This window comes from Neovison vison, chromosome 14 (genome assembly GCF_020171115.1).
Source record: "Neovison vison isolate M4711 chromosome 14, ASM_NN_V1, whole genome shotgun sequence".
In the NCBI taxonomy this organism is placed as follows: Eukaryota; Metazoa; Chordata; class Mammalia; order Carnivora; family Mustelidae; genus Neogale; species Neogale vison.
This window is the reverse complement of record NC_058104.1, coordinates 11,681,702-11,687,845: the sequence shown is the minus strand read 5'-3', so window position 1 is coordinate 11,687,845 and position 6,144 is coordinate 11,681,702. Positions and strand designations below refer to the sequence as shown.

The window sequence follows — 6,144 nt, the reverse complement described above, 5'->3', positions numbered from 1 at the left end:
GCCGAACTGCCCTGCGCGGCCCCGCCCCGCGCCCCCGGCGGCGCCCCGCCCCGCCCTTTCATTCATCTCGGCCCGAGCGCCAAGTCCCGGCTGGGCGCCGCGAGGCGGGGCCTCGTGAGCGCAAAACTGCGGCATCGGAGGGGAAGCGTGCTCCGGTGCGGGTGCGGCAGCCTAGGAGGATGCGGAGGCCTGGACGGGGGGCCTCAGTTTCCCCGCGGGGGGCCCCTGTGACCTAAGTCAGCTGATGACCAAGAGCCCAGACCGGCGCTGGAGGAGGCGGTGTGGACCCTGAGGAAGGACCGTGGTGGCCGCCTTGAGGAGGGGCGCCTCTCACGTCCTCTCCCTCTCTGACCCCTGCAGTGAGGTCAGGCCCCGGCGGGGGTAAGGCGATGGCCCACGTCTCAGGCCCTCACCGGCTAGGCAGGGAGCTAAAGGAGGACGCTCTGGGGAGGAGCGGACCCCTGGGGGGCTGTGACAGATGGGCTCAGGGGTCTGCTCTCCCCAGTGTTGCAGGCTTGGAGCTCCAGCCCTGCCCAGGGTGCAGGAGGAGGCACAGCTTTGAAATGGCCAGAGGAATTGCGCTGTCCCCAAAGCTCGGGTCCCCGGTCTAGCACTGAAGAGATGAACCATTCTGCCTGGAAGTGAAGAATCCTAGAATGCTGGACCTGGGGAGGGGTGACCCTTTAGACTCCTCCCCCACTTCATTCCCTTGCAGAGAAGGGGTGAGCAGAGAGGCTGAGCACCGTGCCCAGGGGCGCCCAGTGAACAAGGGGCATCTAGATCTGCCCCCACTTGGGTTCTACATAATCACGAGTGTGTAGGCTCCTCTAGCCAGGGCCAGCAGCCAGTGCTGGCTAGGCAGGGGCCCTCAGCCCTGGATGCAAAAAACAGTTACCTGGGGGAGGGAAGAAAATATTAGAATTTTAATTTCTGATAAGAAAGAAGCTGGGCTTTAAAAATACTTAATATTTATATTGGTATCGGTGCCCTTGCTCTGTCTTGGTCAGATGGCTTCCCGAGCGGGCCATCGTGCAGGCTGGAGGGGGGCACAGAGTGGACCTGGAGGGACCCTGCGCCTGTGCCGACTTAGCTGGGTGATTTTGTCAAGTTTTAACAAAACTAACGATCACAGACGGACCTGTGGCTGCCGTAGATTCCTGAAAAGAAAGCCGAGATGGAAGACAATGCTGGTCCTGTAAGATGAACCAAAAAGACGGGGCATCTGTCCCTGGTAGGAACTGCTTGTCAGCCCCCGTTCCCGGCAGGACCAGGGACTGGATCATCAGATCGGACATGTTCAGTCGCTCGTATAAGGTATTACGTCTTTTTTTTTAGAAGACAAAAAAAGGAGTTTTGTATTTTTAAATAATACTGTCGTTCGAGTACTGTTTTTCATCCTTGGAGGACTCTTTGTGAACTCCGCTTTTGCGCAGTGATGGGATGACCGTGTTTTATTTGTGTGGGGTGGGGAGCAAACTGAGAGTCCCGGCTTGGGTCCATTAAGTTTTAGGAGTCTGTTTGCCATATATATGACGTTTGCTCAAAAATATCTTACTGATGGGAGGGGCACCTGGGTGGCTCAGTGGTTTAAAGCCTCTGCCTTGGGCTCAGGTCATGATCTCAGGGTCCTGGGATCGAGCCCCGCATCCGGCCCTCTGCTCAGCAGGAAGCCTGCTCCCCACTCCCCGCCCCCCCCCCACCCCCGCCTCTGCCTCCTTGTGATCTCTGTCTCTGTCAAATACATAGATAAAATCTTTTAAAAAATAAAAAAAAATATTTTACTGATGGGGTTCACCATAAAAATTTTCGTGATGGGTCAAGAGCCCCGGGGGAAAGGCTCGTTTACTCCAGGTCACTGATTAGGATTTGTCCGAACTTGCGAAGTTGGTGCCTGGCGAGAAACAGAAGCTCGTGACAAGCAAGAAGCTCCGTGGGGGGGATAAGGATGCTGTCACAGGATGAGCCCAAGACTATCACCCAGGCAGGGGCCTACGCCTGAGCTGTCCTAGCCTCGGGACAAAAAGAGTTGGCACCACAGGATCCCCGTGGTCAGACACAGTCTGCCCCCTTCTCGCCCACTCTGGGTGACCTCACCCAGACACGTCGCTTGGTGACTCGCCTGCCCCGTCTTTGAACTGCGAGACCTGAGCACCCAAATGTCTCCTTGGCGCCTCTACTTGGATGGCACATGGGCACCTCACGCTTAATGTGTCCAGGCCAGAGCTCTTCATGGGTGCCCGGGGCTGCCATTCGCAGCGGTTCCTCATTTCTGTCGATGACATACCATCCTCTCAAAGTGGTTCAAGCCCAAACTTGCCGGTGGCCTTGACTTCTCTCATTCTCTGCCTCTGCCCCTTGTGTCTGTTCCGTGGGCACATTCTGCTGCCTTTCTACACAGCATATATCCAGAATTCCACCACTTCTTCTTCCTCCCTGGTCAAGCCGGGTGCACCGGACAGTAGTCCCGGGTCACTTCTTCCTAATACCCTTCGGAGCTTCTGAACACATGGGTCAAAGCGTGGCATTTTCTTGCTTGTAAACCCAAAGCCCTACTTTGATCTTTACAGGACTTAGCCCCTGGCTAGTTCTTGGCTTTTATTTCTCCTCTCTTTGCTCACTTTTGTTCACCATCGTGAGCCTCCTCTGCTGTTCCAACTTCCCAAGCCTGTGCTCATCACTGGCTCTTTGACTGGAGGTCGGGTGTCCCCACCCATCCCAATGACTTAACATTCTCCGTCACTTCCTCCTATCTCCTTCCCCGGCTTTTCTTTCTTTCTAATTTTAAAAATTTATTTTTTAAGTTTATTTATTTATTTTTAAAAGATTTTATTTGTCTGAGAGAGACAGAGAGAGCAGGAGTGAAAGGGAGAGGGAGAAGCAGACTCCCTGCTGAGCAGGGAGCCCGCTGTGGGCCTTGATGCCAGGACCCTGAGATCACGACCTGAGCCAAAGGCAAATGCTTAACTGAGTGAGCCACCGAGGCATCCCCCAAAGTCTATTTATTTATTTATTTATTTATTTTAGTAATCTCTACCCCCAGCGTTGAGCGTGAACTCACAACTCTTTTCCCACTAAGCCAACCAGGTGCCCCTATCCTGGCTTTTAATCCTGGTGTTGCTGATTTCCCTGACATTGGAGGGAATCCTTTATCGACTGTTTCCTGGGGGCTGCTCTAGAAAATTACCACAAACTCGGTTTAAGCGAGTGTGTGTGGGGGGTGGGGGGCAAATTAAGAAACTGCAGAAATTAATTTGCTCCCTGTTCTGGAGACCAGAAGTCTGAAATCAGTTTGAGCCCAAGTCAAAGGAAAGAGCCTTCTGGAAACTCTAGAGGAGAATCAGTGCCTTTCCTCTTCAAACTTCTTTTTTTTTTCTTTTTCTTATTTCAAAGATTTTATTTACTTATTTGACACAGAGGGAGAGATGATCACAAGTAGACAGAGAGGTAGGCAGAAAGAGAGAGGAGGAAGCAGGCTCCCCACTGAGCAGAGAGCCCGATGCGGGACTTGATCTCAGGACCCCGAGACCACGACCTGAGCTGAAGGCAGAGGCCCAATCCTCTGAGCCACCCAGGTACCCCTAACCTTCTCCTTTTTTAAACTGCAGTTAAAAGCACATAATATAAATTTACCATCTTCATCATTTTTTCTATTAAGTAGGCTCCACGCCTAGCACAGAGCTCCAGCACGGGACCCGAACTCATGACCCTGAGATCACGACCTGAGCCAAGATCAAGAACCGGACACCCAACCAAGAGAGCCACCCAGCAACCCCCACCTTAACCCCCCTTTTTTTGTTTTGGAGACAGATCAAGAGAGTGTGCTAGCTCACATGTGCACGTGACCAGGGGAGAGGGGAAGAGAGAGAGAGAAAACTTAAACAGGCTCCATGCCCAGTGTGGAGGCCAATGTGCGGCTCGATCCCAGGACCCCAAGATGGTGACCTGAGCTGAAATCAAGAGTCAGATGCTTCACCGACTGGGTCCCCTCTCCCCGGGGTGCCCCTGTTTGTTAAGCTTCGAATTTTGTTCTGTTCCTGATTTTGTTGAGTTGCGTATCCGTGTCCTCTCATGGTTCCCCGGGCTTCTCGGAGACAACTACTTTGCATTCTCTGCCAGGACACTCATGGCTCTACATTTCTTCGGAGCTGGTCACTGGAGTTTCATTAGTTCCCTTTGGCACTGTCGTGTTTACCTGATTCTTGGTGATGTGTGGAGCCTTGCATGGGTGTCCGGGCCCTGAAGGAGTAGACGCACCTTCAGACTCAATTTTTTATTTTTTTAAGATTTTATTTAGGGGCGCTTGGGTGGCTCAGTGTGTTAGAGCCTCTGCCTTCGGCTCAGGTCATGACCTCAGGGTCCTGAGATCGAGCCCCGCATCGGGCTTTCTGCTCAGCGGGGAGCCTGCTTCCCCCCTCTCTCTGCCGGCCTCTCTGCCTACTTGTGATCTCTGTCTGTCAAATAAGTAAATAAAATCTTTAAAAAAAAAAAAAAAGATTTTATTTACAGGCTTTGCAGACTCATTTTAATAGCTCAAGACCTTCCCCTGCCCGTTCCCTGGATTTATGGGCCTGTCTTGGGGATCGTGTTATCGTGGGGCTGGAGTTAGGCTCATCTGTTGGGCCCACAGACGGGTCCGCGTTTGGCTGGCCGGGCACCAAGTGGGTGGGCGTGGATTCTGCTGGGTCCCTGAATGTGCTTCCATTGTGATGCTGGCTGGTTCTTGGGTGGGCAGGCCTGCTTCCAGGCCATGGTACAGTGGGGCTGGAGCCAAGTCGGGGCCGTTTTAGGGACTGTAGTCAGGTCTGAGGCCAGAAGGGCTGTTTACTGGGGGCCGGATAGGACCTGCTGCTCCTGGATCTCATAGTGGTGGCCGGTGGCAGGGGCGGCGGGAGCCAGAATCATGGTCTGCCTTCAGCTTGGGTCATGATCCCAGGGTCCCAGGATGGAGCCCCTCATCAGGTTCCCTGCTCAGCAGGGAGTCTGCTTCTCCCTCTGCCTCTGTCACTCCCCCTGCTTGTGCACTCATTCTCTCTCACAAAAATAAGTAAATAAAATCTTTAAAAAAAAAAAAAAAACAGAGAAGCCATCTGGTCCTGGGCTTTTCTTTGTTGGGAGATTTTTTTTTTTTTTTTGGTTGGAAGAATTTTGGTTATTGATTCAATCTCCTTGTTAGTCATCTTTTCAGATTTTCTGTTTCTTCACGATTCAGTCTCGCTCTGTTGCGTGTTTCTAGGAGTGTATCCATTTCTTCTGGGTTGTCCCAATTTGTTGGCATAGTCTGTCCCGATGGTTACGAGGATACTTGCGGTGGCATTTGGGGCCAACCGGGAAAATCTCCCGCATCCCACGAGCCTTCGCTGAATCACACCTGTGAAGACTGCTTTCCCACGTAAGGTAACTGTCAGGGCTGACTTACAGCTCTGCAAACTTCGCATGTTGAAGTCCTCCCCCCCCAGTACCTCCGATCGTGACTGCGTTTGGAGAGAGAGCCTTGAACGAGACAATTAGGTTAAAATGAGGTCATCGGAATGGGCTCTGGTCCAGCCTCACTTAAAAGAACCGAGGAGATTAGGAACAGATACGGATCGGAGGCCACCGTGGGGAGACACAGGGGGAACAGGCCGAGGAGGGGGTCTCTGAAGAAACCAAGCCTGTCCACACCTTGATCTGGGAGTTCTGGTCTCCAGAACTGTGAGAAAATGGATTTCCGTGGTTGAAGCCCCTCGGTCTGGGGTGCTTGGCTGTGGGCCCCTGAGCAGATGAACACAGTAAGATTCACAGGGTAGGGGAGCCGGTATCTTTGAGGCTCTCATCAGCCCAACACATTCACGGACCGTCTTTCTACCAGAGCGTATAACCGAGGAAAGCCGAGGCGTTTAAGGATTTTTGTTCTTCAGACAGTGTTTAAGCCTCCGGGGAATTTATAGTCTGGGATGGGGCATGCATGGATGAGGGACAAAGTGGGGAAACTGTCCCGTGTCACGTGGTGGTGGGCACTCTGGAGAGAAAGCAGGCGGGGACAGGTGAGGGAGGAGGGGACAGTTTGTCATCTGAGACAGGGAGGCTGAGAAGGTGACATTGGAGTCACTGGAGGCGGCGAGGGAGCCAAGCACGTTGCTAGGCAGGGGGAGACGGCAGATGCTG

General features: G+C 53.0%; 1 long non-coding RNA gene across 1 annotated transcript; it reads left to right on the top strand.

Annotated features, from left to right (window-relative positions):
* Positions 1-173: 173 nt before the first annotated feature.
* Positions 174-3,917, top strand: LOC122896064. Its single transcript, XR_006382349.1, has 3 exons — positions 174-381; positions 1,154-1,314; positions 3,656-3,917. It is a non-coding gene; the product is annotated as an uncharacterized LOC122896064 (long non-coding RNA).
* The last annotated feature ends 2,227 nt before the right edge of the window (positions 3,918-6,144 follow it).